This window comes from Lonchura striata, unplaced genomic scaffold, assembly GCF_046129695.1.
Source record: "Lonchura striata isolate bLonStr1 unplaced genomic scaffold, bLonStr1.mat Scaffold_188, whole genome shotgun sequence".
NCBI lineage: Eukaryota > Metazoa > Chordata > Aves > Passeriformes > Estrildidae > Lonchura > Lonchura striata.
The window spans coordinates 124,214-144,582 of NW_027461121.1; the positions used below are offsets into that span (position 1 = coordinate 124,214).

The 20,369-nt window shown below is 49.4% G+C and overlaps 3 long non-coding RNA genes across 3 annotated transcripts in view; all 3 read right to left on the bottom strand.

Moving 5' to 3' along the window:
• The window catches only part of LOC144248597 (uncharacterized), a 73,941-nt gene that overhangs the window by 29,126 nt on the left and 24,446 nt on the right, over window positions 1–20,369 (bottom strand). The gene's annotated exons all lie outside the window — the stretch shown is intronic.
• LOC144248592 (uncharacterized) lies at window positions 655–3,194 on the bottom strand. The gene is made up of 3 exons (XR_013341880.1): window positions 2,878–3,194; window positions 1,633–1,917; window positions 655–1,200 (listed from the first exon to the last, which is right to left on the bottom strand). It is a non-coding gene; the product is annotated as an uncharacterized LOC144248592 (long non-coding RNA).
• LOC144248593 (uncharacterized) lies at window positions 10,866–13,415 on the bottom strand. The gene is made up of 3 exons (XR_013341881.1): window positions 13,089–13,415; window positions 11,844–12,128; window positions 10,866–11,411 (listed from the first exon to the last, which is right to left on the bottom strand). It is a non-coding gene; the product is annotated as an uncharacterized LOC144248593 (long non-coding RNA).

Genomic DNA, 20,369 nt, shown 5'->3' on the forward strand with positions numbered 1-20,369 from the left:
AGTTTGGGGGGGGACACGGAAACGGGGGAAAGAGAGGTAACTGAGGGGAATACGGGGAGGAGGATGGAGCGGTAGAGAGAGGGACAGGAGGGGATCCTCCCAGCGCCCCGGCTCCGCCCCGGCGCCCCGCCCTGCCCGGGCTGCTGCGCTCGGCCGAGCTCGGCTCGGTTCGGCTGGACTCGGCTCCTCGGCCAGCTTCGGCTACTTTGGGCCACGCTCGGCTATTACCAGCCGCATTCGGCTCGATTAGCCTCTTCGGCAAAGCTCGGCTCGCCTCGGCTGTACTCGGAGCCGCTCGGCTACGCTCGGCTCCTCGGCCAGCTTCGGTTACTTTCGGCTAAGCTCGGCTATTTCCGACCGCATTCGGCCCCACTCGCCTCTTCGGCGCAGCTCGGCTCCACTCGCCTCCACGGGCCCTCCCGGCCACTTTCGGCCACGCTCGGCTATTCCCGCCCGCACCCGCCTCCATTCGCCCACTCCCACAGCTCGGCTCCCTCCGGCTCACACATTTCCTCAGGGCACCTCATTCCAGGGCACACAAATTGCAGCCCCTAAAGGCTTGCGGCTCTTTCAACACACACTTGTAACTCAACTCTCGGGACAGAGCTGATGGCTCCTTTAGGACAAGAATAGTTACATCTAAAAGCAATTCCCTCATTTTGCATCTCCTTTTCATTTAACCCCCCCCAAAATCCCATACATATCACAAGGAATGTGCAGTTCTGGTTTCCCCACCCTCCGTATACTATTTGTACAAAGGACCTGGCCACAGCACACACAACTGAATAAAGCCCAGCTTCAATAATCAGAACAACTGACATTTGTTTACAAATTAGGTGCAGTTTTGTATGGTGCTGCGTACCCTCGGAGGCGAGTCGAGGAAAAAGAGCTACAGCACTGGAACCTAAGTTTTAGCAGCTGAGTCATTTGTAACTTGTGCCATAAAGTAAACCAAGCATCACTACAGTATTATCTGCTGAAGTTCTCCACTGTAGGTTTAAGGTACAGCAGCACGTGCTTTACTCCCAACAAAAGCTGCTCAGGTGGGGGGAGCCGGGAAGCCAAGTCTCTCCACTTTGTCTGAACACCATCTTCCAGGAAGGTACTGCTTCCTCTCTCCCAGGCTCCCTTCAGCAAAGTAGCAAATACAGAATCCGGTGCCACAGAAGGCTCTTGCCTGACCTCCTTGTGGTTTTCAAACTGTTTAAAGCGAAACAAAAAGCGTAAGAGAAAAACAGTGATGAGTATGAAACAAAAGTCTCTTCAGCCACCTTTGGTTTGAGATGAGCTCTGAACTGAAGCTCTGGGAGCACAGGCGTGCAGTCCTGCTAGAACAGAGCTGTCCAGTAGTGTCCCCAGGGGTATCTGGAGTGTTCACACTGCTGAACTGAGAAAAACTCACCAAACCCAGCCCAGGGGCCTGTGATCCTCCACCCACCCGGGGGAACTCCGGGCACTGTAAACAGAGGCCACAGCGCACACCAGGCTCTGCTGTGCCTGCTGAGGAGTCTCTGTATGAGCCCTGAGGCCTGGTATCGCCTCCCAAACACCACAGAGACCTCTTGTGTCATCAGAGAAAAGCCCTGGAGCAAACGTGTGTCCCCAGCACGATCAACAAGGATGCAGAATTACCTCCTCAATAAAAACGCTGTTCCTGATGGAAATGTAACCTCTGTCAACTGTGAGGATTTTATAGGAATACTGGCTCAAGAATTCAGTGACTTCAGGTATTCCATACCACAGGTTCCTGGGACTACTTGGGCATCCAGAGTCTATAGTATCGGTTAAACTGGTAGAGCTGAGGATACTTAGCAGCTTTGTCACAGAGCTGGAACGTCAAGCAGGGAGAAAGGGGCTCTCTCGGAGAGTGCAGGAGGCCAGTGAAAACAGCAACAAAGTCCTCCACGACATCTGCTCCTAGAAAAGCCAAATAAATTAAACTATTGACATGAGCACGGACACTGGGGCAACCTTCCTTACTTTGGGCCTTGCCAGCAGCCCACAGAGCCTCACGCAGAAAAGAACTGAACGAGATCAAAAAGTGTTCGCAGTGACCTAGACACGTGCTCCTGACTGCAGAGGTACCTGAAAAACCCTCCAGACATCATCAGCTCCTGCTGAAGCAAACAATCCACCTTCGCTGTCTTGTGCCAAAAACACGCCCGTCTCTTTACAGGGAGACACCCTGCCAGGCACCGCCTCAGAGAAGAACCGAGCTGTACTGGGGGGATACACCCAGCCAACGTGTACAAGTTAAACAGAATTTTCTGTCAGAACTGGGACTTTCAGCACCCCCCAGGTGCTACTCGACTGCCACATACACAGACAGGGCTTCGTGAGGTGCTCTGCGGTTGGCCAGTCCTGTTCCAAGCCCTGCTGATGCCCCTGTGGTTTTAACGCTGTCCTCAAGGAGGTAGTAGAACCTCGCAGTATTTGCCCCTGGAGCTTAATTTCTGAAGTTTTCCTTGGGAAACGCATCCATTTCCTACTTAACAAGGCAGTCCCCTCTCCCTGATCTCGGGAAGAGCTGCCCACAGGCACGGGAAACACCTTCCTCTCCTGATCGCCATGCTCTGCCCTTAAAACGCTGTGTTACTGAGGCCAACTACTTCCAGACCAAGACTGTCCATGCAGGGACAGTGTCCCTTCTCTTCAGGGTCAGGGAATTAGGGCAGAAGCACCTACAGAGCTTCAATGCCCCTCTTGAGCACAAAACACCATCAATCTGCACCTCCTTCTGCTTGCAGGGAAGGTAATAACATGCCTCAAGGTAAAAAATTATAAACGGTAAAAAATTATTACAAGAGAGTAGAAATGATGCCACTTTCACTCCACTGCTAGAAACGACACATAAAACATAAAAAAAAAAAACTGTACCTGTTCCGTTTTCAGACTGAAGCAACAGCATATTCCTGGCTGCTAATGCAGCAGGGACAACAGCACTGAAGGGAAATGTCTGGATAATCACGCCTTCATTTAAAGAGAACACAATTTCCTCATCTAAGCCATCACTGCCCTCCATCAGAACAGCCAGCATATCCACGACATCTAATAAGTGAAGGAAAAAATGTAAGCAGAGGATCCAGACTAACTGGGAAAACAACAGAGGTAGAATGCAACATTCCAGGAACACAAGGTATCTTTTTAGTTCCCAAAAAAACCCAAAAACAAAACAACAAAAAAAAAAAAAAAAAAAAAAACGAAAGCAAACAAAACAAACAAGAAAACCTTAAAAAAAAAAAAAAAAAAAAATTCAAAGGCACATTTGCCAGGCAATACAATGTTGGGGGCAGCACAAAAATCACAGCTGTACTTCATTCTGCCTTTCAAAGCTGCTGTCCAGCACAGGTTGCCCAGAGAAGCTGTGGCTGCCCCCGGATCCATGGAAGTGTCCAAGGCCAGGCTGGACAGGGCTTAGAGCACCCTGGCATGGTGGAAGGTGTCCCTGCCCATGGCAGGGGGTGGAACGGGATGAGCTTTAAAAAAAGGTGCCTTCCCATCCAAACCCTTCTGGGATTCCACGATTCTGTGAACAGCTTCAGGCAGGACTACATTTCCATTGTAGTTCAATAATGCTGCTGCAAGAACACGAAGAGAGATTTCAAATACCGTTAAAGTGGCACAACCACATCAAAAATTACGTCTGGGAGTAAAGTGGAAACTCTGCTGATTCCAAGGACACATGGAGGGCTGAATCCTGGAGATCCTTACATAACAGGATCTCTAGAGTTATCCATCCCCAGTTTGTTGCTTAGGGTTAGAAAAGGTAGCCCCAAGTCGTGGAGTTCTGTTCTTAAGGGGTTACCACATACCATCAATGTGAGAGACGGGGATGCTGATGTTTGATCAGAGTCCTGTAGCAACCTGGAGCACGCTGGCTTCCCGAACCAGGTCTGCTGCTTTGTCCGTGTAGCGGTAGGGCTTTGTCCTCAGCCTTCAGCAGGATCTGTCAGCAAAGGTGGAGAGAAAAGTAGAGTGCAGCGCCTCTCAAGCATGGGGGAACCATGTGCTGCTAAGGAAGACCACGTGCTGAAAGTGGTTTGAAGCCGGGTGGGTTTTGGGAGGACAAATTCCATATTACTTCTGCAGGATTCTGTCTGCAGTTCCTGCTCTACAAACCAAATACATCAAACGACAAAAACAAACAAATAAAAAAAAACCCACATTAAATTAACAACAACAAAATAATTATTCCTACCTCAATAAACCCATAACGCCTCGAACCATTCCAGGGAGGGCGGCAGGAGGGGCGGGCAGAGCCAGGGCCCCGCTCCGCCGCCCCGGCGGCATTTTCCGGCACGCGGCCGCTCCCGGCGTCTGGAGAGGGGCGCGGGGCCGGGAAAGGCGGCGCAGCCCTGCTCCGATGCCGCTCGGCCGCGGCCCGGGAGCGCTGCGACCGCGCCTCCGCCGCCCGCCGGCACCGGCCCCACTGGGCTGCCCTCGCCGCCATCCTCGCCGCCGCTGAGCCGCCTTCAGCCCTCCCCTCACTCACAGACACCGCCCCACTCGCCGCTCGCTCCCGCCCCGTCTCGGTGGTTTTGCCGGGCGCTGGCTGGGGGGCTGCAGTACCACCCTCTGTCCACAAGGCGGCAGCACTTGTCAAGAGAGTGCGCGACAAGCACTCGCAAGATGGCGGCCCGTGAGGACCTTGACGGAGACAGGCGTTTTGCCGATGCCTGTCGGCTCGTGCCAAAATCCCGCAGGCTCGCGGTGCTGCTGACCCCACAGCCCGTGTGCACGGCACCAGAACTGCCGCGGAAAATCCCCTAGGGGGGCGCCGGCGGTGCGGGCAATTCAGGCAGTGTGGAAAACAGACACGGGTCCTCGACTTTCTTGTCCTCGTTTTTGCACCCTCTTGAGAAGGTCAAGCCGAGTCCGCGCCAAGCCACTCCCAAGATGGCGCCCGCGGGCTGTGTCTGTAGTACCCACCTCTGTCCACAAGGCGGCAGCACTGCCGCCCGCCACCGCCGGGGGCCGCCGCTCGCCTCGGGGCCGCGGGCGGGGCAGGCGGCAAAAAGAACGGGCGCCGTCCCCTCCGGAACATCCTCGGTAGCAAATGCCCCAAAATATCCCGCGCGGAAAAGAACGCCAACAAAAAAAAACCCCTTGCCTCTAACCCAACAAGAACCAAAAGAAAAAACCTTTTCTTTTAAACTGCATTTCAATGTATTTTATTTTTATATTTTTCATATTTATATTCACATTCGGATTTATAATGTATATTGATGTATAACTGAATTTTTATAATTTCTTACATTTATTTCTATTATATTTTATTCTATTTTAGTACATATCTTAATGTATTGCTTATATATTTCTATAGTTAGATTTAGATTTCTAGAAGGTTTATATTGCTTAAAATAAACCCCTGCCTCCATCCAAGTCAAAATCTTTAAAAAAATCCCATTATTTAAGCTCCGTTTACATTTATCTCTATTTTTTGCATTTATATTCAAATTTACATTTTAAATGTAGATTGATGTATGATGTTATTTATAGCCTATCTCTTCCTAATACTTATTTTTATTTTTTTATATTTTTATATATATCTGTATACATCGAATATATATTTCCATATTTAGAACGATATCAAAATAAAATGTATATTCATATTTTTTCTATTAAAGCCCTGTCTCTAACCAAATTTAAAAAAAAAAGCTCTGTCTATAAGCAATACTTGATTATTCATATAATTTTTCATCATTATAGTCACATTTGTATTTCTACTTTACACTGATGTATTTATAAATATATATTATATATATTATAAGGTAGCAAGATAGATAAATTATTATTTAAACTCTATTTCGTACATACTGCTAATACTTATATTTACTTACCACTGAATTTTTATATAGATCTTAATGTATTTAGGATATATTTCTACACATAGATTTCTAATTTTATTTTATTTATATTTATAATTTTTGTAATAAAACCCCTACCTACTACCAAATAGAAAATAAAAATCCCCTTTATTTTAAACGATATTTAAATATTTCTATATTTTATTTTTAATAGTACTTATATCTTCTATCACAATATATTGAGGTACTATATTTTGATATATAATATTTATGACATATAATGTGTTATAATAACACATATACTGTAAAATATGCATTATGTACTGCATTGATTTCTATTATTTTGTAATTTTTATATTTATATATCCACACGAATTAATTATACAACTCTATATGGTTATTTTGCTTGTATTTATAATCTCTATTTATATGTATTTATATATACATATAAAATACTCTATATCAAACAATATAATACCTAATAGTAATGGATAACATTATTTATGTTACATGTTTTATTTATATGTATTCCGTTTATATTTAAAATTGAAGGTTTATATTCCATTTTCATATTTATGCATTTCTTTTGTTTCATTAGAGTTATAGTTAAAACTTTGCAGTTATAATCCAATTCCTAAAAATAAAATGCCAAAACAAACAGCATCAAATTCCCACCAATACCATCCAAAAAATTCAGAAAGGCTCCACCAGCCAACCAACTACCAGCAGAAAAACCCACACTACACTCCTTTCACTAACAGTTCTTATCACATCACAAAAATGAAACAAACATTTAAAACAACCTATAGAAATCCACACAGCAAATCACAAAAACCACTAAAATGAAAAAAAAAAAAACCCAACTAACTTACTATACTGCAAATCATACAACAGACCCCGAACGTTTCTAAAAAAAATAACCAAAACTCTACCACTACACTAACTCATAAAGAGAACCCAATGCTCTATAAAATGAACTAAAAAAACCCACCAAATAATTACAGATATTAAAAAATCGAAACCACGAAGGAAAAAAAATTCACCACCCAGATAAAATAACTGCGCATAAAGACCCACCATAGATATACCCATGTTCCCAAAAATAAAACTAATAAATAAACAACAGCCAAATACATCAAACTAAAAAAAAATATATATATATATATTAACAACAACAAAATAATTATTCCTAACTCAATAAACCCATTATGCCTCAAACCATCAAAACACAAATACCACCTAGAAATAAACACGTCGCCAAAAGAGAAATGTAACAATTTTAATAACTCCCGAACTCTCTGCAACAATAAAACATACGCGGCAATCAAATATGCCAAATGCATAAAACCCCTATAACATAATAAACAAGAATGCAATAATCAATATTAAAAAAAACCTCACTGATTAACTACAGGACACTACCTCAAACCCACCAAAACAAACACTACATATGCTCATGCTAATAAAAGCCTTCACAAACGAATTAAAAACCTAACGTCTACTTCATGCTACGACCCATAAAAACCATTGTAAACCTTTAAGAACACATTCTTTAGAAACATAAGAACGGATCAAAAAGAAATCCAACAACACTCAATCAAAAAAAACCCCCTTGTCATGCGCACCTGAAGCAAGAACCGTAACAACCAAAAAGTAACACCATGGCCCTTCTCCTACAGCAACTACGAACAAAAGAAAAGGATCCCATAAATTCCTCAAAACCACCGCAGCGAGGGAGGCTGGAAGATGCGGAGCCGCGCTCCCGGCCCCGGGCGCAGCGCGGCTCCGGCAGGAAAGCGGATCCTCCGGCAGGCAGAGGCGGCGCCGCGCCGGCAGACCCCCGCCCGCTGCCCCCGGCCCGGCGGGGCCGGCACCGGGCCCGGGGGGCCCCGGCGGCGCCCGAGCCCCGCGCCCGGAGCGGCGGCACCGGCCGGCACCGGCGCGCCGCCCGCGCCGCCTCCCCCGCCCGCCGGCCCGGCCAAAGCTCCGCTCGGCTCCGCACGGCTCGCACCGGCGCGGCTCCGGCGGGCCCGCGGCAGCCCAGCCGCGCCCAGCTCCCCTTCCGCCCCGGCCAGCCCCGGCACTGCCGCCAGGGCTCCGCGCCGGACCCTTCGCTGCCGGGCCGGGGGCAGAAGAAGCGCCCCGAATGCAGCGGCACAGCGCGATCCCCGCCCTGCCAGCGCTGCCACGGCTGCAGCTCCCTTCCTCTGAAGGCCCGACAGTGACGCCACGCTCCGGCGCTCACCTCACCCCAACGAGGGCACAGAAACGTGCGCTCCCCCCCTTCAATTGCGTCCCCTAGAAGAGCAGAAAACAAGGGGCCTGCCTCAAATAATGGTAAAAGGGAGAATTTTACCTCAATCCAAACCTCTTAAAAGGCGGGACCACAGGACTGACCCCTCCATTTCAACCTCAGGATGACGAAATTTCAAAGGGAAAGGACAAAAGCCCCCACTACAAAGGCGCACCGGCTCACCTGTTTGGCTACTGCTTCTCGGCACAAGGGTTTGTCCCTCGGCTCCTCCTTTGAGCAATGCTCCACGTCTCCAAGTGCATATCCAGGTGATCCCCCAGACCCCGTCCGAAGCACTCACCGTCCTTCCAGGAGACAGCCCCGGGAGCCCCCCATAAACTCCTCTTCTCCAGCAGCTCCGTGCAAAAGCGATGTGAGGAAAACCCCCTAAATCAGCCCCCGGAGGAGCCGCCCCCTCCTCATCATCCTCACAGCTCACACCTGGGGCTGCTCTGAGCCCCCATCATCCTAACAGCTCACACCTGCCGCTGTTGCCACTCTCCAACAGCGTCTCTCCCTCTCCAGCACACAGCGCACTTCTCACAGACACAGATCCAACAGAAATCTGCTACGGGTGTCAGCTTTTCTTAATCCATCTGGTTACACGATTAAAACACATACATGCATTGATGGTCATTGAGAGAAAGCTTTCCCCTGGAGAAAATAGTCACTTTGGTAGCACACTTTGATATATCTGTGGAAAAGCAGAATCAGCACCAACTCCTAAGACCCCTGCTGAGGAACCCAGCCCTCCTTGGGACACCCAAAGCAGCAGACCTCGAAAAAGGAGGGGAAAAATGAAGCTTGGAGTGGAAAAAGAGGATAGAAGTACAGAAGCCTTTAAAAATGCCTGCATGGAGCAATAGTGGGAACCAGTCACATTTCTTCTTTCCTTGCTTTCTGTGATGACATAAATAGAAAGTAAGAACACGTTAAACAAAAGGCAGAGCTAGGATTTTACAGGTCTTTATTTTGGCAGGCTGGAATGACAAACGCCTCTTCCGGGGCTGCGACACGTTTTGAGGAATGGCAGAGAACGGAGGCAAAAGGTGCCGGGGAGCCCTTTCTGTTCCATTTAGCCCCTGCAGCTGCTCCGCTGGTTTCAGGGCACTCGCTTGGTTCGTTCCTAGAGAAAAAGGCTACGGCATGATTTTCAAAACTACTGCCCATCCACAGTCAGAGTTTCCTACATTCCTGGGTACAAATGAGTGGATCGAGAGAGGGCTTCTTTTCAAATTAGTTTAGCCATAGCTTCCTATTCTTTACCAATACCTGTGAAAAAGAAACACTTGCCAGGTTTTAGTATTCTACACACACCCCTCCCTGGGAATTTTGGGGTAGCTTTGGGTCCCTCTGCGGGACGGCACCCAGCGTGACCCCCCCTCTCATCTGCCACCCACCCGCTCCCCCACCGCAGTGTGCGTCCCTCTCCTAGCGACCTTGGGGTGCCCCAAATGCCATCAGAGCCCCGAGTCTTCAGCCCCTAACCCTGACTCCCGAAGAAGGCACAGGACGAGTCCAACTGCCCCGGACAGCAGCCCAGCACTCCCTTCCAGCCCTTCCCACGCGTCCATCCCCCCAGAAAGGGACTCCGCCGCAACAAGGAAGGGGGGGCAGCCCCCAGAAGGCTCGAAGCTCCTGCCCCGCCTCGCTGTCGCGGGCCAGGGGCAGAAAGAGGGAGCGGCAGAGGCGGCGGGGACGCGGCACGGCCGGCACGGCACAGAGCGGGGGCCGCTCGCAGCGCGATGCCGGCGGAGCCGCAGGTCCGGCAGCGCCGGGGCGGGGTCCGAGCGGCGCGGGGGATCCGCCGAGAGCCTCCGGCCCCGTGCGGGGACTCCCGCAAGGCCCGGGGGGCGCCGGGCTCCGGCCCTCGGGGCTTTATTCTCCGGCGCCCCGAGCCCCGCGGCTGCGGGGGAAAGAAGCGAAGGGGCGACGGGAAGAGAGGAGGGAGAGCGGGGCATGCGAAAGGTCGGGGAGGGAGGACGGGCTGCGGAGGAAAGCGGGCGGGGAAGGGAAAGGCCGGCAGGGGAGGAAGAGGGACGGTGAACAGAGGAGGGAGAGAGGGGGAATGGAACGGAGGAGCAGGGCAGGGACAGGACAGGAAGGAGCCGAGTTTGGGGGGGGACACGGAAACGGGGGAAAGAGAGGTAACTGAGGGGAATACGGGGAGGAGGATGGAGCGGTAGAGAGAGGGACAGGAGGGGATCCTCCCAGCGCCCCGGCTCCGCCCCGGCGCCCCGCCCTGCCCGGGCTGCTGCGCTCGGCCGAGCTCGGCTCGGTTCGGCTGGACTCGGCTCCTCGGCCAGCTTCGGCTACTTTGGGCCACGCTCGGCTATTACCAGCCGCATTCGGCTCGATTAGCCTCTTCGGCAAAGCTCGGCTCGCCTCGGCTGTACTCGGAGCCGCTCGGCTACGCTCGGCTCCTCGGCCAGCTTCGGTTACTTTCGGCTAAGCTCGGCTATTTCCGACCGCATTCGGCCCCACTCGCCTCTTCGGCGCAGCTCGGCTCCACTCGCCTCCACGGGCCCTCCCGGCCACTTTCGGCCACGCTCGGCTATTCCCGCCCGCACCCGCCTCCATTCGCCCACTCCCACAGCTCGGCTCCCTCCGGCTCACACATTTCCTCAGGGCACCTCATTCCAGGGCACACAAATTGCAGCCCCTAAAGGCTTGCGGCTCTTTCAACACACACTTGTAACTCAACTCTCGGGACAGAGCTGATGGCTCCTTTAGGACAAGAATAGTTACATCTAAAAGCAATTCCCTCATTTTGCATCTCCTTTTCATTTAACCCCCCCCAAAATCCCATACATATCACAAGGAATGTGCAGTTCTGGTTTCCCCACCCTCCGTATACTATTTGTACAAAGGACCTGGCCACAGCACACACAACTGAATAAAGCCCAGCTTCAATAATCAGAACAACTGACATTTGTTTACAAATTAGGTGCAGTTTTGTATGGTGCTGCGTACCCTCGGAGGCGAGTCGAGGAAAAAGAGCTACAGCACTGGAACCTAAGTTTTAGCAGCTGAGTCATTTGTAACTTGTGCCATAAAGTAAACCAAGCATCACTACAGTATTATCTGCTGAAGTTCTCCACTGTAGGTTTAAGGTACAGCAGCACGTGCTTTACTCCCAACAAAAGCTGCTCAGGTGGGGGGAGCCGGGAAGCCAAGTCTCTCCACTTTGTCTGAACACCATCTTCCAGGAAGGTACTGCTTCCTCTCTCCCAGGCTCCCTTCAGCAAAGTAGCAAATACAGAATCCGGTGCCACAGAAGGCTCTTGCCTGACCTCCTTGTGGTTTTCAAACTGTTTAAAGCGAAACAAAAAGCGTAAGAGAAAAACAGTGATGAGTATGAAACAAAAGTCTCTTCAGCCACCTTTGGTTTGAGATGAGCTCTGAACTGAAGCTCTGGGAGCACAGGCGTGCAGTCCTGCTAGAACAGAGCTGTCCAGTAGTGTCCCCAGGGGTATCTGGAGTGTTCACACTGCTGAACTGAGAAAAACTCACCAAACCCAGCCCAGGGGCCTGTGATCCTCCACCCACCCGGGGGAACTCCGGGCACTGTAAACAGAGGCCACAGCGCACACCAGGCTCTGCTGTGCCTGCTGAGGAGTCTCTGTATGAGCCCTGAGGCCTGGTATCGCCTCCCAAACACCACAGAGACCTCTTGTGTCATCAGAGAAAAGCCCTGGAGCAAACGTGTGTCCCCAGCACGATCAACAAGGATGCAGAATTACCTCCTCAATAAAAACGCTGTTCCTGATGGAAATGTAACCTCTGTCAACTGTGAGGATTTTATAGGAATACTGGCTCAAGAATTCAGTGACTTCAGGTATTCCATACCACAGGTTCCTGGGACTACTTGGGCATCCAGAGTCTATAGTATCGGTTAAACTGGTAGAGCTGAGGATACTTAGCAGCTTTGTCACAGAGCTGGAACGTCAAGCAGGGAGAAAGGGGCTCTCTCGGAGAGTGCAGGAGGCCAGTGAAAACAGCAACAAAGTCCTCCACGACATCTGCTCCTAGAAAAGCCAAATAAATTAAACTATTGACATGAGCACGGACACTGGGGCAACCTTCCTTACTTTGGGCCTTGCCAGCAGCCCACAGAGCCTCACGCAGAAAAGAACTGAACGAGATCAAAAAGTGTTCGCAGTGACCTAGACACGTGCTCCTGACTGCAGAGGTACCTGAAAAACCCTCCAGACATCATCAGCTCCTGCTGAAGCAAACAATCCACCTTCGCTGTCTTGTGCCAAAAACACGCCCGTCTCTTTACAGGGAGACACCCTGCCAGGCACCGCCTCAGAGAAGAACCGAGCTGTACTGGGGGGATACACCCAGCCAACGTGTACAAGTTAAACAGAATTTTCTGTCAGAACTGGGACTTTCAGCACCCCCCAGGTGCTACTCGACTGCCACATACACAGACAGGGCTTCGTGAGGTGCTCTGCGGTTGGCCAGTCCTGTTCCAAGCCCTGCTGATGCCCCTGTGGTTTTAACGCTGTCCTCAAGGAGGTAGTAGAACCTCGCAGTATTTGCCCCTGGAGCTTAATTTCTGAAGTTTTCCTTGGGAAACGCATCCATTTCCTACTTAACAAGGCAGTCCCCTCTCCCTGATCTCGGGAAGAGCTGCCCACAGGCACGGGAAACACCTTCCTCTCCTGATCGCCATGCTCTGCCCTTAAAACGCTGTGTTACTGAGGCCAACTACTTCCAGACCAAGACTGTCCATGCAGGGACAGTGTCCCTTCTCTTCAGGGTCAGGGAATTAGGGCAGAAGCACCTACAGAGCTTCAATGCCCCTCTTGAGCACAAAACACCATCAATCTGCACCTCCTTCTGCTTGCAGGGAAGGTAATAACATGCCTCAAGGTAAAAAATTATAAACGGTAAAAAATTATTACAAGAGAGTAGAAATGATGCCACTTTCACTCCACTGCTAGAAACGACACATAAAACATAAAAAAAAAAAACTGTACCTGTTCCGTTTTCAGACTGAAGCAACAGCATATTCCTGGCTGCTAATGCAGCAGGGACAACAGCACTGAAGGGAAATGTCTGGATAATCACGCCTTCATTTAAAGAGAACACAATTTCCTCATCTAAGCCATCACTGCCCTCCATCAGAACAGCCAGCATATCCACGACATCTAATAAGTGAAGGAAAAAATGTAAGCAGAGGATCCAGACTAACTGGGAAAACAACAGAGGTAGAATGCAACATTCCAGGAACACAAGGTATCTTTTTAGTTCCCAAAAAAACCCAAAAACAAAACAACAAAAAAAAAAAAAAAAAAAAAAAAAAAAAGAAAGCAAACAAAACAAACAAGAAAACCTTAAAAAAAAAAAAAAAAAAAAATTCAAAGGCACATTTGCCAGGCAATACAATGTTGGGGGCAGCACAAAAATCACAGCTGTACTTCATTCTGCCTTTCAAAGCTGCTGTCCAGCACAGGTTGCCCAGAGAAGCTGTGGCTGCCCCCGGATCCATGGAAGTGTCCAAGGCCAGGCTGGACAGGGCTTAGAGCACCCTGGCATGGTGGAAGGTGTCCCTGCCCATGGCAGGGGGTGGAACGGGATGAGCTTTAAAAAAAGGTGCCTTCCCATCCAAACCCTTCTGGGATTCCACGATTCTGTGAACAGCTTCAGGCAGGACTACATTTCCATTGTAGTTCAATAATGCTGCTGCAAGAACACGAAGAGAGATTTCAAATACCGTTAAAGTGGCACAACCACATCAAAAATTACGTCTGGGAGTAAAGTGGAAACTCTGCTGATTCCAAGGACACATGGAGGGCTGAATCCTGGAGATCCTTACATAACAGGATCTCTAGAGTTATCCATCCCCAGTTTGTTGCTTAGGGTTAGAAAAGGTAGCCCCAAGTCGTGGAGTTCTGTTCTTAAGGGGTTACCACATACCATCAATGTGAGAGACGGGGATGCTGATGTTTGATCAGAGTCCTGTAGCAACCTGGAGCACGCTGGCTTCCCGAACCAGGTCTGCTGCTTTGTCCGTGTAGCGGTAGGGCTTTGTCCTCAGCCTTCAGCAGGATCTGTCAGCAAAGGTGGAGAGAAAAGTAGAGTGCAGCGCCTCTCAAGCATGGGGGAACCATGTGCTGCTAAGGAAGACCACGTGCTGAAAGTGGTTTGAAGCCGGGTGGGTTTTGGGAGGACAAATTCCATATTACTTCTGCAGGATTCTGTCTGCAGTTCCTGCTCTACAAACCAAATACATCAAACGACAAAAACAAACAAATAAAAAAAAACCCACATTAAATTAACAACAACAAAATAATTATTCCTACCTCAATAAACCCATAACGCCTCGAACCATTCCAGGGAGGGCGGCAGGAGGGGCGGGCAGAGCCAGGGCCCCGCTCCGCCGCCCCGGCGGCATTTTCCGGCACGCGGCCGCTCCCGGCGTCTGGAGAGGGGCGCGGGGCCGGGAAAGGCGGCGCAGCCCTGCTCCGATGCCGCTCGGCCGCGGCCCGGGAGCGCTGCGACCGCGCCTCCGCCGCCCGCCGGCACCGGCCCCACCGGGCTGCCCTCGCCGCCATCCTCGCCGCCGCTGAGCCGCCTTCAGCCCTCCCCTCACTCACAGACACCGCCCCACTCGCCGCTCGCTCCCGCCCCGTCTCGGTGGTTTTGCCGGGCGCTGGCTGGGGGGCTGCAGTACCACCCTCTGTCCACAAGGCGGCAGCACTTGTCAAGAGAGTGCGCGACAAGCACTCGCAAGATGGCGGCCCGTGAGGACCTTGACGGAGACAGGCGTTTTGCCGATGCCTGTCGGCTCGTGCCAAAATCCCGCAGGCTCGCGGTGCTGCTGACCCCACAGCCCGTGTGCACGGCACCAGAACTGCCGCGGAAAATCCCCTAGGGGGGCGCCGGCGGTGCGGGCAATTCAGGCAGTGTGGAAAACAGACACGGGTCCTCGACTTTCTTGTCCTCGTTTTTGCACCCTCTTGAGAAGGTCAAGCCGAGTCCGCGCCAAGCCACTCCCAAGATGGCGCCCGCGGGCTGTGTCTGTAGTACCCACCTCTGTCCACAAGGCGGCAGCACTGCCGCCCGCCACCGCCGGGGGCCGCCGCTCGCCTCGGGGCCGCGGGCGGGGCAGGCGGCAAAAAGAACGGGCGCCGTCCCCTCCGGAACATCCTCGGTAGCAAATGCCCCAAAATATCCCGCGCGGAAAAGAACGCCAACAAAAAAAAACCCCTTGCCTCTAACCCAACAAGAACCAAAAGAAAAAACCTTTTCTTTTAAACTGCATTTCAATGTATTTTATTTTTATATTTTTCATATTTATATTCACATTCGGATTTATAATGTATATTGATGTATAACTGAATTTTTATAATTTCTTACATTTATTTCTATTATATTTTATTCTATTTTAGTACATATCTTAATGTATTGCTTATATATTTCTATAGTTAGATTTAGATTTCTAGAAGGTTTATATTGCTTAAAATAAACCCCTGCCTCCATCCAAGTCAAAATCTTTAAAAAAATCCCATTATTTAAGCTCCGTTTACATTTATCTCTATTTTTTGCATTTATATTCAAATTTACATTTTAAATGTAGATTGATGTATGATGTTATTTATAGCCTATCTCTTCCTAATACTTATTTTTATTTTTTTATATTTTTATATATATCTGTATACATCGAATATATATTTCCATATTTAGAACGATATCAAAATAAAATGTATATTCATATTTTTTCTATTAAAGCCCTGTCTCTAACCAAATTTAAAAAAAAAAGCTCTGTCTATAAGCAATACTTGATTATTCATATAATTTTTCATCATTATAGTCACATTTGTATTTCTACTTTACACTGATGTATTTATAAATATATATTATATATATTATAAGGTAGCAAGATAGATAAATTATTATTTAAACTCTATTTCGTACATACTGCTAATACTTATATTTACTTACCACTGAATTTTTATATAGATCTTAATGTATTTAGGATATATTTCTACACATAGATTTCTAATTTTATTTTATTTATATTTATAATTTTTGTAATAAAACCCCTACCTACTACCAAATAGAAAATAAAAATCCCCTTTATTTTAAACGATATTTAAATATTTCTATATTTTATTTTTAATAGTACTTATATCTTCTATCACAATATATTGAGGTACTATATTTTGATATATAATATTTATGACATATAATGTGTTATAATAACACATATACTGTAAAATATGCATTATGTACTGCATTGATTTCTATTATTTTGTAATTTTTATATTTATATATCCACACGAATTAATTATACAACTCTATATGGTTATTTTGCTTGTATTTATAATCTCTATTTATATGTATTTATATATACATATAAAATACTCTATATCAAACAATATAATACCTAATAGTAATGGATAACATTATTTATGTTACATGTTTTATTTATATGTATTCCGTTTATATTTAAAATTGAAGGTTTATATTCCATTTTCATATTTATGCATTTCTTTTGTTTCATTAGAGTTATAGTTAAAACTTTGCAGTTATAATCCAATTCCTAAAAATAAAATGCCAAAACAAACAGCATCAAATTCCCACCAATACCATCCAAAAAATTCAGAAAGGCTCCACCAGCCAACCAACTACCAGCAGAAAAACCCACACTACACTCCTTTCACTAACAGTTCTTATCACATCACAAAAATGAAACAAACATTTAAAACAACCTATAGAAATCCACACAGCAAATCACAAAAACCACTAAAATGAAAAAAAAAAAACCCAACTAACTTACTATACTGCAAATCATACAACAGACCCCGAACGTTTCTAAAAAAAATAACCAAAACTCTACCACTACACTAACTCATAAAGAGAACCCAATGCTCTATAAAATGAACTAAAAAAACCCACCAAATAATTACAGATATTAAAAAATCGAAACCACGAAGGAAAAAAAATTCACCACCCAGATAAAATAACTGCGCATAAAGACCCACCATAGATATACCCATGTTCCCAAAAATAAAACTAATAAAAAAACAACAGCCAAATACATCAAACTAAAAAAAAAAATATATATATATTAACAACAACAAAATAATTATTCCTAACTCAATAAACCCATTATGCCTCAAACCATCAAAACACAAATACCACCTAGAAATAAACACGTCGCCAAAAGAGAAATGTAACAATTTTAATAACTCCCGAACTCTCTGCAACAATAAAACATACGCGGCAATCAAATATGCCAAATGCATAAAACCCCTATAACATAATAAACAAGAATGCAATAATCAATATTAAAAAAAACCTCACTGATTAACTACAGGACACTACCTCAAACCCACCAAAACAAACACTACATATGCTCATGCTAATAAAAGCCTTCACAAACGAATTAAAAACCTAACGTCTACTTCATGCTACGACCCATAAAAACCATTGTAAACCTTTAAGAACACATTCTTTAGAAACATAAGAACGGATCAAAAAGAAATCCAACAACACTCAATCAAAAAAAACCCCCTTGTCATGCGCACCTGAAGCAAGAACCGTAACAACCAAAAAGTAACACCATGGCCCTTCTCCTACAGCAACTACGAACAAAAGAAAAGGATCCCATAAATTCCTCAAAACCACCGCAGCGAGGGAGGCTGGAAGATGCGGAGCCGCGCTCCCGGCCCCGGGCGCAGCGCGGCTCCGGCAGGAAAGCGGCTCCTCCGGCAGGCAGAGGCGGCGCCGCGCCGGCAGACCCCCGCCCGCTGCCCCCGGCCCGGCGGGGCCGGCACCGGGCCCGGGGGGCCCCGGCGGCGCCCGAGCCCCGCGCCCGGAGCGGCGGCACCGGCCGGCACCGGCGCGCCGCCCGCGCCGCCTCCCCCGCCCGCCGGCCCGGCCAAAGCTCCGCTCGGCTCCGCACGGCTCGCACCGGCGCGGCTCCGGCGGGCCCGCGGCAGCCCAGCCGCGCCCAGCTCCCCTTCCGCCCCGGCCAGCCCCGGCACTGCCGCCAGGGCTCCGCGCCGGACCCTTCGCTGCCGGGCCGGGGGCAGAAGAAGCGCCCCGAATGCAGCGGCACAGCGCGATCCCCGCCCTGCCAGCGCTGCCACGGCTGCAGCTCCCTTCCTCTGAAGGCCCGACAGTGACGCCACGCTCCGGCGCTCACCTCACCCCAACGAGGGCACAGAAACGTGCGCTCCCCCCCTTCAATTGCGTCCCCTAGAAGAGCAGAAAACAAGGGGCCTGCCTCAAATAATGGTAAAAGGGAGAATTTTACCTCAATCCAAACCTCTTAAAAGGCGGGACCACAGGACTGACCCCTCCATTTCAACCTCAGGATGACGAAATTTCAAAGGGAAAGGACAAAAGCCCCCACTACAAAGGCGCACCGGCTCACCTGTTTGGCTACTGCTTCTCGGCACAAGGGTTTGTCCCTCGGCTCCTCCTTTGAGCAATGCTCCACGTCTCCAAGTGCATATCCAGGTGATCCCCCAGACCCCGTCCGAAGCACTCACCGTCCTTCCAGGAGACAGCCCCGGGAGCCCCCCATAAACTCCTCTTCTCCAGCAGCTCCGTGCAAAAGCGATGTGAGGAAAACCCCCTAAATCAGCCCCCGGAGGAGCCGCCCCCTCCTCATCATCCTCACAGCTCACACCTGGGGCTGCTCTGAGCCCCCATCATCCTAACAGCTCACACCTGCCGCTGTTGCCACTCTCCAACAGCGTCTCTCCCTCTCCAGCACACAGCGCACTTCTCACAGACACAGATCCAACAGAAATCTGCTACGGGTGTCAGCTTTTCTTAATCCATCTGGTTACACGATTAAAACACATACATGCATTGATGGTCATTGAGAGAAAGCTTTCCCCTGGAGAAAATAGTCACTTTGGTAGCACACTTTGATATATCTGTGGAAAAGCAGAATCAGCACCAACTCCTAAGACCCCTGCTGAGGAACCCAGCCCTCCTTGGGACACCCAAAGCAGCAGACCTCGAAAAAGGAGGGGAAAAATGAAGCTTGGAGTGGAAAAAGAGGATAGAAGTACAGAAGCCTTTAAAAATGCCTGCATGGAGCAATAGTGGGAACCAGTCACATTTCTTCTTTCCTTGCTTTCTGTGATGACATAAATAGAAAGTAAGAACACGTTAAACAAAAGGCAGAGCTAGGATTTTACAGGTCTTTATTTTGGCAGGCTGGAATGACAAACGCCTCTTCCGGGGCTGCGACACGTTTTGAGGAATGGCAGAGAACGGAGGCAAAAGGTGCCGGGGAGCCCTTTCTGTTCCATTTAGCCCCTGCAGCTGCTCCGCTGGTTTCAGGGCACTCGCTTGGTTCGTTCCTAGAGAAAAAGGCTACGGCATGATTTTCAAAACTACTGCCCATCCACAGTCAGAGTTTCCTACATTCCTGGGTACAAATGAGTGGATCGAGAGAGGGCTTCTTTTCAAATTAGTTTAGCCATAGCTTCCTATTCTTTACCAATACCTGTGAAAACGAAACACTTGCCAGGTTTTAGTATTCTACACACACCCCTCCCTGGGAATTTTGGGGTAGCTTTGGGTCCCTCTGCGGGACGGCACCCAGCGTGACCCCCCCTCTCATCTGCCACCCACCCGCTCCCCCACCGCAGTGTGCGTCCCTCTCCTAGCGACCTTGGGGTGCCCCAAATGACATCAGAGCCCCGAGTCTTCAGCCCCTAACCCTGACTCCCGAAGAAGGCACAGGACGAGTCCAACTGCCCCGGACAGCAGCCCAGCACTCCCTTCCAGCCCTTCCCACGCGTCCATCCCCCCAGAAAGGGACTCCGCCGCAACAAGGAAGGGGGGGCAGCCCCCAGAAGGCTCGAAGCTCCTGCCCCGCCTCGCTGTCGCGGGCCAGGGGCAGAAAGAGGGAGCGGCAGAGGCGGCGGGGACGCGGCACGGCCGGCACGGCACGGAGCGGGGGCCGCTCGCAGCGCGATGCCGGCGGAGCCGCAGGTCCGGCAGCGCCGGGGCGGGGTCCGAGCGGCGCGGGGGATCCGCCGAGAGCCTCCGGCCCCGTGCGGGGACTCCCGCAAGGCCCGGGGGGCGCCGGGCTCCGGCCCTCGGGGCTTTATTCTCCGGCGCCCCGAGCCCCGCGGCTGCGGGGGAAAGAAGCGAAGGGGCGACGGGAAGAGAGGAGGGAGAGCGGGGCATGCGAAAGGTCGGGGAGGGAGGACGGGCTGCGGAGGAAAGCGGGCGGGGAAGGGAAAGGCCGGCAGGGCAGCAAGAGGGACGGGGCACAGAGGAGG